The sequence below is a fragment of the Bos taurus genome, chromosome 13, assembly GCF_002263795.3.
Source record: "Bos taurus isolate L1 Dominette 01449 registration number 42190680 breed Hereford chromosome 13, ARS-UCD2.0, whole genome shotgun sequence".
NCBI classification, from domain to species: Eukaryota; Metazoa; Chordata; class Mammalia; order Artiodactyla; family Bovidae; genus Bos; species Bos taurus.
The window spans coordinates 74256234-74274640 of record NC_037340.1 but is presented as its reverse complement, the minus strand read 5'-3'; the positions used below and the strand labels follow the sequence as shown (position 1 = coordinate 74274640).

At 44.1% G+C, this 18407-nt stretch overlaps 1 long non-coding RNA gene across 1 annotated transcript; it reads left to right on the top strand.

Moving 5' to 3' along the window:
• Nucleotides 1-833: 833 nt before the first annotated feature.
• LOC104973892 (uncharacterized) lies at nucleotides 834-9825 on the top strand. Its single transcript, XR_003037897.2, has 3 exons — nucleotides 834-2315; nucleotides 3952-3992; nucleotides 7895-9825. It is a non-coding gene; the product is annotated as an uncharacterized lncRNA (long non-coding RNA).
• Nucleotides 9826-18407: the final 8582 nt, after the last annotated feature.

Below are 18407 nucleotides of genomic sequence, written 5' to 3'. Positions count from 1 at the left end.
AAGAACCAAGAAATAGAAGCAGAAATAATATCTGGAGTCCCATAGTCTGGATCTTTGTCCAGAATACAATGCCTGTGATGCTCCCGCCTTCTTATTTCTCTGAAGACGATTGCAGCAGGTTTGTTATTAGAGACCTTAGTCACTCACAAGCTGGAGGGGGGCGGGGGAGAAGGAGGCTGAGCCCATCAGGGGGCTTCTGGTCTGGGGCTTCTAACCTGGATCAGAGTGAGGAGGACCAGGAAAGGAGATTGGGAGAGAAAGACAGATGACAGAGGAGGGGGGAGAAAAGAGATGTCTCTGTTGTTAGGGGAGTCTCTGCTGCTCCCTGGTCTCAGGTGGATAGACTGAGGGGAAGAGGGGCAGGGTCAGAAGGCCTCCTGAACTCGAATCCTCGCTGTACCCTCTGTTGTTCGTGTGTACTAAGCAAGTGGCTTCACCTCCAAACTCTCTGAGGCTTGGCTTTCTCCTTCACACAGCGGGATGAAAATCTCAGATGCTGTAGGATGGACATGAGGCTAAACGAAATCATGCATGTGAAATGTCTGAGGAAAGAGTAGACCCTCCTCTCACAGTGGCTTGTTTGGTGACTCACGGGCTCCCGAAGCCCTTCTGTCCTGGGGCAGCTTGGTATTGAGAGCTCCTGCCCTTCTCCAGGGAAAGGGTGTCTGTGCAGGAAGGCAGCCCCCCATGTCCTCTCAACTTATCACCCAGCTCTGTTCCTGCTTGACATTTGGCTGGATTTGCTCCTGGGGCTTCTGGGCACTGAGGCCAGCTCCCTTCTCCTTGGGCCTGGAGTGTAGCACAGTGTGTGTGTGTGTGTGTGAGAGAGAGAGAGAGAGAAAGAGAGACTGGGAAATGCTTGTCTGTGTGTGGATGAGTAAAGAGACTTGTGCTACATGATTGTAACTGGGAGTGAATATACGAGAGTGAAGGGATTGTGAGTGTGTCACCCCTCACGTGTGCACTATAGTTTACAGCTTACAATACCGCAGAGTGCATGTGCACAGACTCTGAAGTCAGAATCCTGGGTTCAAAAACTCTCTGACCACTCTAGGGCTTTAAGCAAATTATTTTATTTGTTCTTATCTCAGGTTCTTCTTCTGTAACGTGAGAAAGTATCAATAGCTTCTCACCCTCTCTTTTAGGATTTTTCTGGACTATTTGAGTTAATGTATGTCAAGTACTTAGGATAACATGTAACACATAGAAAAGCTAGGTTTTGTGTGCTATAATTACTCCTTATTATTGTTATTATTAACATTTCAAAGGACTTCAGCTTCTCAGGGAGAAGCAATATATGCCTGTTGCCTCCATGGCTTCCACGTCAACCACATGATGTGTGCAGCGTGGATCTCATCTGATACCTGAGGACACAGGACTCTGGGAGATTTAAATCCTCAGGAACAAAGTTAAGAAAACGCAGAGCTGGTACCCAAGCTGAGGTCCTGTGGCCCCATCGCCACTGAGGGAGAGCAGGAGGAAGGAGGAGGTTGCAGCTAACCTTCCAAGGTCCCCTGAAGTCCACTAGGGCAAACAGCTCTCCTATTTGTGAAACCAGGTGAGGGATGGCATGTGGTCAGGCTGTGGACACCACCTGTGTTCAGTTCCCTTCTTCCCCTCTGCCACCTCCTCTTTGTCCCTTTTTTGAAGCATAAACAGGGTTACAGCCCAGGACAATGTCACCTTTCCTAGCTAAGTTCCTACCTGGACCAGTGCCTGGTAAATAGCACACATCCATCCAGTGGAGGAGCTGTGACAATGGTTGCAGGAAGGTGTCCTGTGTCACACCTGTCATCTGAGGTGGGGGGATGGTGCTCAGGGCACTGAGGTCCAGGTGAGATGACACCTGCACGTGGCTGAAAAGGTGGATGTGCACTAACACACTGCTGATCACTTATCTGTCCGTTGATCGGCTCTCATCCACTCACTGACCATCCATCATATGCCAGGCACGGCTCTAGGTGTTCAGATGGACAAATTTCACCTGTCAGGTCACTATCTATGTTTACATGAGACCCACAGGCATTGGAAGGTCTGAGAACTGCTGTTTTTTGACATTTGGCCCCTTCAGAGAGCAGCAGGAGACGTGGTTAGGTAGGGAGATCACACAATAAACAGGACTGACCCAGCTCCTCCCTTTGCCCACTCCCCTCCTCGTGGCCTGATCCTACCCCTCAGCCAGAATATTAAAAGCTCAGTCCATCCCCAGCATCCTCAGGAGCCCTCCTGCAAGGCCACAAAGATGAACCAGCTCTGCCTCTTCGCAGCCCTTCTCCCTCCTGGTTATCCTGGTGGAGAGCACCCCGTGCACACAGGTAGGTCCAGCCTCACCTCTCCTCTACACACTGGAGGGAAATGACGGGAGTCCACAGAAGGGGCTGGGGAGCAGTGGTAGGGTGGGTGCTGCCAGCCCCCTTTGTATTTCTCCCTGGAAATTGGCTAGTTTTAACTGCAGGAACATTTCACCACTCTCAACATGGAAAAAAAAAAAAAGGAAAATTAGAATTAAAAAATATATATATCCCACCTAAAATACCGAGTCAGAGACCACATCCTTGAGCCTCTATTCCTGGTCAGTGTCTCTGATCCTCACTGTAGTGTAATAAAAGCATCCTTATTTCATCCTTGGCCGTATTCTTGACCCAGGCCTCCTGAACCTCTGGGAATTCACTGTCTTTCTTAGATAATGAATGTCCATCCAAGATATCATCAGAATTGCCTGTGTCTCCAGAAGAAGACAAACAGGCAGTTAAAGGTTAAAATTTTCAATACCATCCATGTCAGCAACTCTGGGGAGAGGGGTGGGAATGGAGATTGAGCTCAATCACCAATGACCACTGATTCAATCAGTATGCCTTTGTATTGAAACCTAAATAAAAATCCATGGACATTGGTGTTTAGAGAGTTTCAGAGTGATGAACACAAGGAGGTGATGTGAGGGTGCTGAGCCCACTGGGGTATGGAGGCTCCGCACATCTCCACTCCACCTTTGCCTTACCCATTCCCTCCATTTCACTGTCCCCAAGCTTTATCTTTTATGATAAGATGGGTACAGTAAGCGAGGTGTTTCCTGAGTTCAGTCGCTGGGTCTATAGAGTTATTGAACATGGAGGTGAAGTCATGGAACCTCTGATTTTTGGCCAGTTGGTTGCAAGTATGAGTTATTCGAGATCACATGGCTTGCATCTGAACTGAGGACAGTCTTGAGCCCTCAACCTACAGAATCTGCGCTAAGCCCACCAATACACTACCAGAAGTACATTGACTGTGGCTGTTAAGTGTTGGTAGAGACATCATGTATTTGGCATCAGGGTAAACTCAGACTCATCCTCACCTGTGATATGAGGGGTTAGATGAGGCTTAAGGACACGGAAGTAATGAAAGTAGGACACTGGATCCAGAAACTCTACAGGTAAACTGTATTTTCAGCATTTCTGGCAGAATCAGGTACTGTATCAAATGGGTTGTGACTAGACAGTACCTAATCCTGACCCCACTACCCACGTGCTTGTGTCCTGGGGCAAATCATCTGCAGTTTCCTCATCTGAATATGGGGGTACATGTTCCATGGGTTCTTTGAAAAGATTACCTGTCATTAATATAAAGAGTTTAATCACATTTCATGGCCAATTTTTTCCATTTTCTAGTAAGATGTGTTCATGAAAAAAAAATGTCTATGTACCTTCCTTGGGCAAGAAAAAATATTTAGGTGTCATATATTGATATTCCTCCATTATTAAAATAAGCCAGAAAGACCTGGGATCAAAAGAGCAGAGTAACTGCAGGGTAAGCAAGAAACACAGCCCTTGTGTGGTTGGCTCGCGGGACCAAGGCAGATTCATATAGTTTTCAGGTCCCCTCTTGACTATTCTTTTATTATCTATATTTGATCTTTGTCTTGGTTCATGGCCCAGGCCTACTAAACTTCTTGGAATTTATCTTTTTTCATAGGTCATGAGAGCACTCAAGAAAGGCAACCAGGAAGCTTTCAGGTACGGACTGGTCTCCCAAAAATCTCAAACACTCAGATGCTTGAACTTTCACCACTTTCTTGCCAGCACCTCTTGGGATAGTGGATGGCTCTGAGATTGAGATCAATCAGCCATGGCTGATAATTCAGTCAGTATGGCTAATTATCGAAAACCCCCCATAAAAATCTATAAATATTTGGATTCAGAGAGGTTTTGGGGTTAATAATAATATAGTGATCACATGGATCACATTATTTTATTATCATCTCAGTAGACTGAATATTAGATATGATTATGTAAATATGTCCGATCATCAGGTAGATATTTTACTAAAAAGAATTCGATCATATCCATTCTATTAAAGACTGTGTACTTGTTAAGAAAATGAAAATGGGAATTAAGTCCCTACAAAGCATTGTTCTTGGTTTGGGGAAACAGCTGTGAAAAATATATGGCAAAATAACTTGCCTTCTAGGAGGGAGAAAAACAATCAGATCAGATCAGATAAGTCACTCAGTCGTGTCCGACTCTTTGCAACCCCATGAACCGCAGCACGCCAGGCCTCCCTGTCCATCACCAACTCCCAGAGTTCACCCAGACTCATGTCCATCAAGTCAGTGATGCCATCCAGCCATCTCATCCTCTGTCGTCCCCTTCTCCTCCTGCCCCAACCCCTCCCAGCATCAGAGTCTTTTCCAATGAGTCAACTCTTCACATGAGGTGGCCAAAGTACTGGAGTTTCAGCTTTAGCATCATTCCCTCCAAAGACATCCCAGGGCTGATCCTCTTCAGAATGGACTGGTTGGATCTCCTTGCAGTCCAAAGGACTCTCAAGAGTCTTCTCCAACACCACAGTTCAAAAGCATCAATTCTTCAGCGCTCAGCCTTCTTCACAGTCCAACTCTCACATCCATACATGACCACAGGAAAAACCATAGCCTTGACTAGACGAACCTTTGTTGGCAAAGTAATGTCTCTGCTTTTGAATATGCTATCTAGGTTGGTCATAACTTTCCTTCCAAGGAGTAAGCATCTTTTAATTTCATGGCTGCAGTCACCATCTGTAGTGATTTTGGAGCCCAGAAAAATAAAGTCTGACACTGTTTCCACTGTTTCCCCATCTATTTCCCATGAAGTGGTGGGACCGGATGCCATAATCTTCGTTTTCTGGATGCTGAGCTTTAAGCCAACTTTTTCACTCTCCACTTTCACTTTCATCAAGAGGCTTTTAAGTTCCTCTTCAATTTCTGCCATAAGGGTGGTGTCATCTGCATATCTGAGGTTATTGATATTTCTCCTGGCAATCTTGATTCCAGTTTGTGTTTCTTCCAGTCCAGCGTTTCTCATGATGTACTCTGCATATAAGTTAAATAAACAGGGTGACAATATACAGCCTTGATGAACTCCTTTTCCTATTTGGAACCAGTCTGTTGTTCCATGTCCAGTTTTAACTGTTGCTTCCTGACCTGCATACAGATTTCTCAAGAGGCAGGTCAGGTGGTCTGGTATTCCCATCTCTTGAAGAATTTTCCACAGTTTATTGTGATCCACACAGTCAAAGGCTTTGGCATAGTCAATAAAGCAGAAATCGATGTTTTTCTGGAACTCTCTTGCTTTTTCCATGATCCAGCGGATGTTGGCAATTTGATCTCTGGTTCCTCTGCCTTTTCTAAAACCAGCTTGAACATCAGGAAGTTCATGGTTCACATATTGCTGAAGCCTGGCTTGGAGAATTTTGAGCATTACTTTACTAGCGTGTGAGATGAGTGCAATTGTGTGGTAGATTGAGCATTCTCTGGCGTTGCCTTTCTTTGGGATTGGAATGAAAACTGACATTTTCCAGTCCTGTGGCCACTGCTGAGTTTTCCAAATTTGCTGGCATATTGAGTGCAGCACTTTCACAGCATCATCTTTCAGGATTTGGAATAGCTCAACTGGAATTCCATCACCTCCACTAGCTTTGTTCATAGTGATGCTTTCTAAGGCCCACTTGACTTCACATTCCACGATGTCTGGCTCTAGGTCAGTGATCACACCATCATGATTATCTGGGTCGTGAAGATCTTTTTTGTACAGTTCTTCTGTGTATTCTTGCCATCTCTTCTTAATATCTTCTGCTTCTGTTAGGTATGGACCTAACAGACAAACAATAGCAGAGGGGAAAATCCTATAGTAGGTCATAAGTTTCTTAAAGGTAGAGAGGGACATGGAGAAAGGATGCTGTGCTTTTTCTCTCCAGGGTCAGGGAAATCTTCTGTGATAGGAGGCTTTGAGCAGAGGCTGTAGAAGTAATGTGCCTGGTGTGTGTTGGAACAGCAGCCAGGACCAGGGTGGATGGAGCTGGGTGGGCAGAGGGGAGGGGAATGGAAGGCAATGAGGCTGAGAGGCCATGGCGGCAGGTCATGAGGAAACTTGTGGGACTTATTAAGATCAGAATTTGACTCTCAGTGAAAGGAGGAGTCACTGAGGGATCAAATATATATCTTTTAATTATATCAAATATATATATTTGAGCATACAAATTTCTCAAGAGGCAGACCACCTGATCTGCCTCTTGAGAAATCTGTATGCAGGTCAGGAAGCAACAGTTAAAACTGGACATGGAACAACAGACTGGTTCCAAATAGGAAAAGGAGTTCATCAAGGCTGTATATTGTCACCCTGTTTATTTAACTTATATGCAGAGTACATCATGAGAAACGCTGGACTGGAAGAAACACAAACTGGAATCAAGATTGCCAGGAGAAATATCAATAACCTCAGATATGCAGATGACACCACCCTTATGGCAGAAATTGAAGAGGAACTTAAAAGCCTCTTGATGAAAGTGAAAGTGGAGAGTGAAAAAGTTGGCTTAAAGCTCAGCATTCGGAAAACGAAGATCATGGCATCCGGTCCCACCACTTCATGGGAGATAGATGGGGAAACAGTGGAAACAGTGTCAGACTTTATTTTTCTGGGCTCCAAAATCACTACAGATGGTGACTGCAGCCATGAAATTAAAAGACGCTTACTCCTTGGAAGGAAAGTTATGACCAACCTAGATAGCATATTCAAAAGCAGAGACATTACTTTGCCAACAAAGGTTCGTCTAGTCAAGGCTATGGTTTTTCCTGTGGTCATGTATGGATGTGAGAGTTGGACTGTGAAGAAGGCTGAGCGCTGAAGAATTGATGCTTTTGAACTGTGGTGTTGGAGAAGACTCTTGAGAGTCCCTTGGACTGCAGGGAGATCCAACCAGTCCATTCTGAAGGAGATCAGCCCTGGGATTTCTTTGGAAGGAATGATGCTAAAGCTGAAACTCCAGTACTTTGGCCACCTCATGTGAAGAGTTGACTCATTGGAAAAGACTCTGATGCTGGGAGGGGTTGGGGGCAGGAGGAGAAGGGGACGACAGAGGATGAGATGGCTGGATGGCATCACTGACTCGATGGACGTGAGTCTGAGTGAACTCTGGGAGTTGGTGATGGACAGGGAGGCCTGGCGTGCTGCGGTTCTTGGGGTCGCAAAGAGTCGGACAACTGAGCGACTGATCTGATATATATATATATATCAATACCAGGTCCTGGTGGTAAGACAGGGGTCAGGTCAGGGTGGGAGGGGAAGGCTGGGGAATGAGGTGGAGCTCAGGAAACCACACACCATTCACACCTGCACAGTTTCTTTCCTCGTTGCCTCCCAGGAGAAGACGCTGCAGTGTTCTGTGCAACCTGTAACCCTGAGCGTGTCCTTCATGGGTGACCTTGGCAGAAGGTCAGCCCTAGATGCCTCTTTATGATCATCTGAGCCTGATCATATGCTCCCCTTTCTCAGATGGCAACACTGATTCAGCCACCCTCCAGGGCAGGTCTGCAGTGCTCCTGGCAGCCCCCCACCCCCACCCAAGTCTTGAAAAACTCATTTCCTTCTCGTTGGCCATTCAGATTATGGGGACTACGGTTCCACATTTTTCGGAAAATCTTGGATCTGTCGAGATGACCGGTGTCCAAGTCTGGAGCTGGAACTCAGCAAGAGGATGTGCGAAGAGTGGTCCCTGAAACTCTGAAGTCCGAGGAGGATCCCTGCAGGACTGGGCTGTGGCTGCTTCTGAAACAGTCTCCTCTCAGTTCTTCTCTCCCCTACCCTCCTCAGCAGAACTTGTCTATTTCCTTTCCTCCATGGGTCTACATGTCTTAATTCTGTCTCATCCAGCTGTCTCTCAGCGCCACGAAAGCCAGCCTTGCCTTTATCCTGAGCACTTAGCGTAGTTCCTGACACCAAGGAGTGCCGGGAGCTGGCGAGAGACATTCTGCTCGTGACAAAGGTCATGAGGAAGGAGGCTTGGCATACACAAAGGCGGGATTGAGCCTCGGGAGTCTCCCCAGATATTCTCGAGTATCTTCCCCCCAAAAACCAGAGTCTGCCTACTTTATTGCTTTGTGCTCTCACCTCTGACTTTACTGGGGGCTGTCCCCCACCACCATCTCGCTCTCTCTGTCAAAGAGTTAACTTACAGCTCCAATTAATAAAGTTCCTGGGCAATTAGGAGTGTTTAAATCCAAACCCCTCAGATGGCTCTCTAACTCGCCTGACAAGTTTACCCGGACTCCTACAGCTATGCATACGATTGTTTACAGTCTCCCAGCCTCGAGAGGCACAGGAAGCTTAAGATATTCAAATAGCTTAGAACCTCTCAGAGAGTTAGAAACTGTCAGAATAAACTAGTAAAGGATTTCATTGATGAGCCAATGATTGTTGCCAAGTTTTCACATCCCCTGAATTGTATCCTTGAATATGTACTAATTAATAGTTGGTATGTAGAAAAAATAAGTAGTGGCCTTGGTGTTAGTAACTTTAGACCCTTAAGGTAATAAATTCTTTCCTTTATTGTAAACCCATTACACATCCGCCCTATAGGAATGCAATTTTATCTTCGGAAGATGGCGCCAAACCTTAAAATAACTACTCTTAGAGAAAATAAGTCTTTGTTGATAAGTCCTTGTCAAGAGTCATAAAATGTTAATAGGCCTTCTGGCCAGAAGATGATGTAAATCACCTAAACCATTTGTATACAATAAATTTGCAGGATAGAAACCCTGGTTTTTGATAAGAATCAAAGACTGCTGACTTTGCATCCCCTATTATCCTCTATATGTAACTTAGGGTATAAAAACCCCTGTTGAAAATAAAGTTACGGGCCTTGCTCATCAACGCTTGGTCTCCCCATGTCATTCTTTCCTTTAACTTCCGGCTGAAGTCTCCATCTGGAGCATGGATATCCTCTGCGACCACTTATTTGCCTGGGCTTCTAAGACCCACTCAAGAAGGTGTCTAAGGTGGGGCACCTTCCGCTATTCGAGAGGGCGCCTGCGGCCTCCGTGGTCAGAGCTAACCTGGTGTCACGGGTTATATTGATTTTCCGCGTAAACCAAGCTACTCAGCCTCTTTTCTCCACTGAATTTTCCTACTGAGCTATCCTCATTCTATTACTCTTTATATCTCTAATTACCATTTGAATAGGTTGCCGACGCCATCTCCCCTTCGAATACCCTGGATCAGCCGGGGCTGGACCCCGGCAAAGGAGACAGTTCATAATTCTTTGAGGAAGGAAGGAATGCTGGATGGAGAACATTCCTCATGCCCACAGTGACTACAGAGCCTGCCATTTGATGACAGGACTTTTGTTTTCACCCGCATCCTCACAGCATCCTCACTGTCATCGCCCTCCCCACCATCACTGCCCTTCTTGTGGGTGGTCACGGTGGAATTTCCAGCCTCCAGTTCTCAGCATCAATCACGAGAGAAGGGTTTGGGATAAAGAAGCTCCTTGACTGCACAATGATGTTACAATTTTCTTTTCTGTGGCTTATATTTCAATAAATGCATATTCAAAATTAAACTGACTGGAGTGGAGTCTGTTGTTTGCAACTACAAACCTTAACCAGTAAGGTCCATGGAAATGGTGGTCCTCTCTGCTCTGCTTAGCAGTGGCTACCTCCCTTTTCTCCATCTACAGAGTGTGCCCTACCAGGTATAGGAAGCAAACCCATTACAGCATCATCTACCTTTTCACAGCCACTCTAAGCTACACAAAAACCTGAGACACAGACACCTCAATATGTAGGCTTTTATTCCTTACTTCTAAGTTCAGTCCAATTTAGGGGCAGATTGTTCTCCTGGACTCTATGAAGGAGAATGGATATCAGACTCAGTTGTCCACTTTTCTAAGGAATCGGATTCCCTGAGGTCACATGTGGGGAGGGGGCTTCTTATTTCAGTTAAAGAAAGGGCAACTACCTTTTTTGTGTCACAGGCTCTGTGTTAGCATTTTGCCTGTATTATTCTATTTATCATCCTAAGAATCCTTCAAGGGAGGAAATGGAGGCATGGAGATGGCTCTCAGCTGCTGTATTCATTTGCTCGCACTGCAGGCCCCCGGTCTCCCAAGTAGAGGGACTTTGATGATGTTTTCTTGCTCCTGCCTCTGGGAGGATGTAGGTTGGAGACACTTTTGGAGAACAAAGAGTTATCTGTGTTACTGCAGATGAGGAAAGTGAGGCATGGGGACCACAGAAAGAACAGTAATGAAACAAGAACACAGATGGTGCTTGTGCTGGTGCTGTTACTCACTACTTCCTTGTAGACTTGGGCAAATTTCTCAACATCTCTGAGCTTTCCTTTCTTTATTATAAAATAAGGATAATGGTTGTATTTGTTAGTGTTTTTAGCCAGATATCACTACACACAATCTGGTTTCTAGTTGAAGTCTGCTCTGCTCAACTCAGTCACTCAGGCACATCTGACTCTTTGCAACCCCATGGACTGTGGCCCACCAGGCTCCTCTGTCCATGGGATTTTTCAGGCAAGAATACTGGACCGGGGTGGCCATTTCCTTCCCAGAAGTAGCAGTCACTGAAGATAGGGGGATGTCTGGTCATTTTGGTTGTTCCTGTAATTTAGCTTGTTTTGTCTGTGTTCAAACATGATTACCAAATGTCTTATTTTTGTCCTGATATTTCATGGACACAGAATGACCTTGTCTGATATTGAGGTTCTGTTTAATGTTAATATTGAGCAGAAGAATATTAGGCCCACTGTGGTGCCAGGGCAGGTCTTGGAACTCAGAGGTTGCTTTTTGCTTTGTCTATCAATCTCATCATGTTGTGATCAGAAGAAAAAGTTACTTTTAAAATTATTTGCACAGGTATTGCCAGAGTAACTTTTACCAATGTCAGATCTGATAGCAATATATAACAAATTTAATTTTTACTCAAATTATTCATTTGTAACAGTGTAATAGGATAATGCCTTGGTGTTAATGAAAGGAGTTGGGCTTAAGTAATTCACTATGCTGCTGTGTGCTCTTGGGCACATCATTTCATCTCCCTGAGACAGTGGCGTGTTGGGGAACTGGTTGTTATTTGCAGAGACCCCCACATGTTTCGAGTCAGGGAAACAACCTAGACTCACTCCTCTTTATTCTTTGTGTCCCTGTTGGGGTTTGGAGAGGGGACTATTGTATTAGGGACAGTGCACTCAGAACCCCTTACCACTTCTCTGCATTTTCAGAATCCCTGGCATATTCAGGTAGTTTATACAATGGGTTGTGCCAGGAGAGTGTCTTGTCCTGACCCAATCCTGCCACTCACATGCTCTGTGTCCTCGGGCAAGTCATCTGCAATTTCCTCACCTGAATAGGGGGACCAGGCTACGTGAGCTTTTTGAAAGACTTACCAGTCATGAGTATGAAGAGTTTACACAGTCATGGTCAATGATGTCCATTTTCCATCAAAGTGTTTTAGTCCAGAAGACTTGTCTACCTAAGTTTCCTCACTACCTATTCAAATAGAAATTTGTGTGTGAAATAATAATCATTTCTCTGTTATGAAATCAATCAGAAAGCTGAGTGACAGATGAGCTTCTTTCCTCCAGAGGCAACTGCAGGCAGAGTCGGAAATGAAGGACTTCTGTGACTTGCTCATGGGGCCTAGACAGCTTTTTCCAGGCTGGCACCATATTAGTCAAAACTCAAGGCTCATATTCTTTCCTCCCAGTCAGACTATTATTTTTATCTTCCTATCATGATATAGGATGTTAGAAGAGACTCATAATTATATAAATAAGCCTCATCATCAAATAGACTAACAGGAGTTTTATTAAATCCAGTCTCTTCAATGATTATGAACTTGGCATGAGGATGAAATGGGAAATTCATCCCCTTGACAAATATTCACAAATACTTATGTTTTCCCCCCTAAAACTTATATTTCTTGGTGTAGGAAAGCAGCAGAAAAGAAAACTAGTAAGATAATATGCTTTCTAAGAGGGTAATAGACAATTAAGGCCGGAAAATCTCATGCCAGGTGGTGATGAGTGTTTTGTAGAAAGAGAGTGATGGGGATACAGGAGGCTGTAGAAGTTAAAGAAACACTCTGGAATCAGGAGGCCTTGAGCAGAGGCTGACAAAAACGAGCCTGGTGTGTTTGCGCAGCAGCCAGGACCAGGGTGGCAGGAGCTGAGTGGTGGGGGGAGCGGGGGGCAGGGGCGGAGTGGAAAGGGGATGAGGCAGAGAGGCCACGGGGGCAGATCGTGAGAAACCTTGTAGGACTTCTTAAGAATCAGAATTTGACTCTGAGAGAGCTGGGAAATCATGAGGGATTGGTCATGGGAACAATGGGATGAAAGTGTTACTCAGTCGTGTCTGACTCTCTGAGGCCCCATGGACTGTAGCTCACCAGGTTCCTGTCCGTAGAATTCTCCAGGCAAGAATACTGGAGTGGATTGCCATTCCCTTCTCCAGGAGATCTTCCCAATCCAGGGATTGGACCTGGGTCTCCCTAGTTGCAGGCAGATTCTTTACCCTCTGAGATCATTAGGGAAGCCCAACAATGGGATAGGACTTCAGTTTTAACAGGGTCCCTGTGGCTGCAGTGTGGAGAGTGACCTCTAGGGAGCAAAAGGCAGAGACAGAGGACCCTGGGCAGGCTGCTGCAGTGGTCCAGGTGAGTCAAGATGAAGTGTGTACCTGTGTTGGTCCCGGGGTTAATCTCAGTTCTCTTGATAACATGAATGATTGCCCTGTTGAAGTACTGTGCATTACTATGTAAGGCATCATCACAAATCATGATGCATTAAATCTTTAGACATTTATGACTGATTCAACCTCTAGCCTGAACGGTTTGCCTTGAGTCTACCTTCAGCTAATTTTAAACGGCCCTATAAAAGGTTTCAATGGAAGGTTTTGCCTCAGTGAATAAAAAATAGCCCCATCCTGTGTCAGAAATTTGTAGACCAAGCTGTACAAAATGTTAGAGGAAAATATAAAGATCTATATTTGATACATTATATAGATGATATTTTGGCAGCTCATAAGGACAGAGCCTTGTTGCAACAAATTTTGTCTGAATTGATTGAGGCTTTGGAAAACTGGGGTTTAAAGATAGCTCCAAATAAGATACAAGTAAGTCCTCCTTTTCTCATTTAGGGAGGGTATTAAATATCCATACTGTGAGTCATCCCCTTTTGCAGCTGCGGAGAGATGGTTTACTAACTTTAAATGATTTCCAAAAATTATTAGGAGATATTAATTAGATACGCCCACTTGGACTGCAAGAAGATCCAACCAGTCCATTCTGAAGGAGATCAGCCCTGAGATTTATTTGGAAGGAATGATGCTAAAGCTGAAACTCCAGTACTTTGGCCACCTCATGTGAAGAGTTGACTCATTGGAAAAGACTCTGATGCTGGGAAGGATTGGGGGCAGGAGGAGAAGGGGATGACAGAGGATGAGATGGCTGGATGGCATCACTAACTTATGGACGTGAATCTGAGTGAACTCCGGGAGTTGGTGATGGACAGGGAGTCCTGGTGTGCTGTGATTCATGGGATCGCAAAGAGTCGGACACAACTGAACAACTGAACTGAACTGAACTGAACATTTAAAACTGACTACTGCAGATTTGAAGCCTTTGTTTGATTGCTTAAAAAGCGATCCTAATCCCAGTTCTAAGAAAAAGTTGACTAGTGAGACAGAGTTGGCTCTTGTTAAAGTGGATGAGGCTTTAAATGATCAGTTAATTGGGATTAATATTACCAGAGGATGGGATTTAATTATTCTCACCATAGAACATACACCTACAGGATACTTGTGGCAAAAAGGCCCACTGAAATGGCTCCATCTACCAGTGACCCCTAGAAAAATAGTTTTATCTTATCCCAGCTTGGTGACACAATTAATTATAAAAGGTAAAAAAAAAGTGTGAAACTTTTTGGAAAAAAAGTAACAAATATAGTGATTCCAATCAATAAAGATCAACTGCAATTTCTTTTACAAAATAGTGATGATTGGCAAGTTGCCCTGATAGATTTCTGGGGTCAAATTTTCTTTCATTTGTCCTCAAGCCCCTTTTTGCTTTTTTTTTTTTTTGAAAACACATCCAGTAATTTTTCCAAAGAAATTTTCTATTCAACCTTTGGTAGGGACAATTTTAGTTTTCACAGATGATTCCTCTAATGGTAAAGCAGTCACAATTATTGATAAAATATCCCATGTTCAGGTAACTGAAGAGACATCTGCCTAGAAGGCTGAGTTACGAGCAGTTATTTGGGTTTTTCAACATTTAAGAGACCACACCTTCAATCTTTTGACTGACTCCCGATATATTGTAGGATTGTTTCCTCATATAGAGACTGCTAATATTCCAGAAAACAAACTACTATCTTCTCCTTGTTATCTGATTTACAGAAAGAGATTAAACACAGAGATAAAAAATATTTTGTGGGACATATTAGACCCCATTCTGGCTTGCCTGGCCCTTTACATGAAGGAAATGCTTTGGCAGATGCATTAACTAAAGTAATTGCTTTAAACTTACATAAAAAGATTGACAAGGCCAAAAATTCTCACAAAATTCACCATCAAAATGCAGCTGGTTTAAGGTATGAATTTCATATCCCTAAGGAAACAGCTAGACAAATAGTTAAGTTATGTCCAAATTGCCCAATATTTAATCCATCTCCACCATTAGGAGTAAATCCCTGAGGCCTTAGGCCTAATGCTCTCTGGCAAATGGACGTAACTCATATCCCGGCCTTTGGAAAACTGTCCTTTGTGCATGTTACCATGGATACCTTTTCTCAGGTTATTATAGCCTCTGCTAGATCAGGGGAAGCAATAAGAAATGTAATTCAGCACTTGTTTCGATGTGTTTCCCAAATAGGACTCCCCGAACAAATAAAAACAGATAATGCCCCAGCTTATACTTCCGCTGCTTTTAAGAGACTTTGTCAACAATTTTCCAAAGTACATTCAACAAGAATACCTTATAATCCCCAAGGTCAAACCAGAGTGGAAAGGGCACACCAGGCTTTAAAAAATCAGATAGCTAAATTAAAATGGAGAAAATTTAAGTATTCCTCTCCACATCATGTTCTACACCATGCTTTGTTTGTAATTAATCATTTAAACATAGACACACAGGGGCAGACTACAATGATGAGACACTGGATTCCTGAAGGGGCTATGACTCAGCCCCTGGTCAAGTGAAAAGACCTCCTTAGCAGAGAGTGAAAAGGGCCAGATGTGTTGCTAACTTGTGAGAGAGGGTATGCTTATGTGTTTCCACAGGACTCCACTTCTCCTGTTCGGACCCCTGAGGTTACTGCAATCCCTGGAGTCCTAGAGTCCAGGACCAATGGGACACTCCTGTCTCCCCATGCCTCCTCCTCCATATGGGGGTAAGGGGCCTCCGCTAGAAGTTTCCTGGAGGAGGGTATGCTTATATTTTTCCTCAGGACACAGATTCTCCGATTTGGATCCCGGACAGACTGATTCGTCATGTCACAGTCCCCCAGGCACCTGGTTCCCTCATTACTTCGACCGCAAAAAAGGAAGGGGACTCCTCTACCTCTACCTCCCCTGCTGACACGGAGAGTCCAACAGTACCCAAGACAACTGGCATAGGAAATCCCAGATGAGCAACAAATAGATCCACCCATAACGTTTGCTCCTTTGTAGTGTTGCAATGTCCACCCTATCTTATGGTGCCTGTGACTGTAACCACTTATTGGAATGATAACTATGGTCTTGCTGTGTTGCAACAATTACAAGATTTGATGCGATCGCGATGGTTTGTGGACTTACTTATCTTGGGAATATCACCTTTAATAACTGCAATTACCTCTGTCACTGTGGCGGCAATATCATTGACTCAACAAGTGCATACTGCTCAATATGTTGATACTATGTCTAAAAATGTCTCTTTATCATTAGCAACACAGGAAGTTATAGATAGGAAACTAGAAATGGAGGTAGATGCCCTGGAGGAGAAGGTGATGCATATTGGGACGGAATTACAGAAATTAAAAGTGAAATTGGCACTGTCTTGTCATGCCGATTACCGGTGATTTGTGTAACACCCCTGAAAGTAAACGAGACAGATTATAACTGGGAGAGAATTAAAAACCACATTTCGGGAGTATGGAATAGCTCCAGCGTTAGTTTAGACTTAGGAAAACTTTACAATCAGATAAAGACCATGGAATATTCCTGATTGGATTTTATTGCCGCAGGAGCAGCAAATGACGTTTTTCATACATTTTCGCACTTTATTTCAGGAAAAAAATTCTGTCTACTATTTTTAGCTATGCTGCTTTGGCTGCTCTGCTTCTACTTCTCATAATTGTTCTTCCTTGTATTGGTAGAACTCTTCGACAGAGCACTCAGAAGCTCGCGACTGAATTACATCTGGCTGTCTTAAAACATAAAAATGGGGGAGATGCCAGGAGCCAGCATGGGAGATCCCTCCCATGACAAGGCCATGCGGAGGAGATCTGACAGGCAAGGAAGATCAGGACTTGAGGGACTCCATGGACCTGCTCAAGCATCTACCCCGAAACCAATCTGTCTGTCTACTGTTTACTATATTGTACTTTTCACCAACTCTTCTGACATTAACAGGGGGCTATGCCCGACCACCTTTCTCTGAAGAAAATCAACTTAGGGCTCTAATTAATAAGTCTCCTGGGCTTGAAAGGAGTATTTCCATTCTAACCCCTCTGTTAGCATTCTAGCCTGCTTGGCAGGTTTATCCATATTCTTGCAACTAACATACATGATTGTTCACAACATCCCAACCATAACCTTTGAGCCGTAAAAAAGTTTTATTAAAATAATACTGCATTGTTGAGCCAAAGTTTGCTACCAAGTTTCCTTATCCCTTACCCAATGTGCGCCTAGGAGTGCATTAGTTAATATAATTAGAATGTAAGAAAAACAAGAAGTAGCCTTGGCATTAGCAACATAAGACCCTTGAGTTAATAAGTTCTTTCTTTGTTGTAACCCACTGCACCTTTGCTCCATAAGAATGTAACTTTGTTTTCTGAGGGGGACACAGATTAGAAAAATAAAGAAAAAACACTTTAAGGGAAAAAACAAGTTTTCTGGTTGACCAGCCTTTATCAGGAAAGAGTCATAAAATGTTAGCAGACCACAGGGCCAGAAGATAATGTACATAACATAAGACCCTTGTAAATGGAAAGGTATGCAGGAAATGTCCTGGTTTCGATAAAGGTAAAACTGATGGAATGTTGAGCTGACTCTGTATGACCCTGCATCTTTCATTTCTGGAAATGTGTAACTCAGGGTATAAAAGCTCCTTTTGGAAATAAAGCTGCAGATCTTGTTCCACCTATGCTTGGTCTCCCCATGTCATTCTCTCTCTCTCTCTCTCTCTCTCTCTCTCTCTCTTTTCAGGCTGATCCCCTGGAGCACAGAGGCTCTCTGAGTTCACTTTTTTGCCCGGGCTTCTAAGACCCTCTACAGAAGGCACTCTGCATCTTCGCCCCATCAACAGGGCGCCTGAGGCCTCCGTGAACAGAGCAAATCCCGTGTCAGGGGCTTTATTGGTTTTCTGTGTAAACCAAGGAATATCAGCCTCTTTCTCTCTCCTTTTACTTTCATCTCTCTCACCGACGCCATTCATTCTGAGGGTATCCCTGGATCCTGCTTGGGCTGGACCCCGGCACTGCATTCTTGCTCTGCCTGCAAGTTGCCTCTGGAAGGAAGACACTAAGCTGTCACTCAACTCTCTGATTAACTTCATAACAGAGAAATGATTGTTATTTGGCACTTGTTTCTTTTGGGGGAGGTGGTACGGTTTAGTCTTTCAAACTAAAACGTTTTGGCAGAAAATGGACATCATGGACCATGACTGTGTAAACTCTATATTCATGACTGGCAATCCTTTCAATGGACAAGGAAATGGCAGCCCACTCCTTGCCTGGGAATCCCATGGACAGAGGAGCTTGACAGGCTATGGTCCATAGGGTTGCAAAGAGTCAGACACAACTTAGGGACTGAATACAATGCCTTTCAAAAAACTCATGTAATCTGTTCCCCACCATTCAGCTGAGGAAACTGCAGATAATTTGCCCCAGGACACATAGAATGTAGGTGGT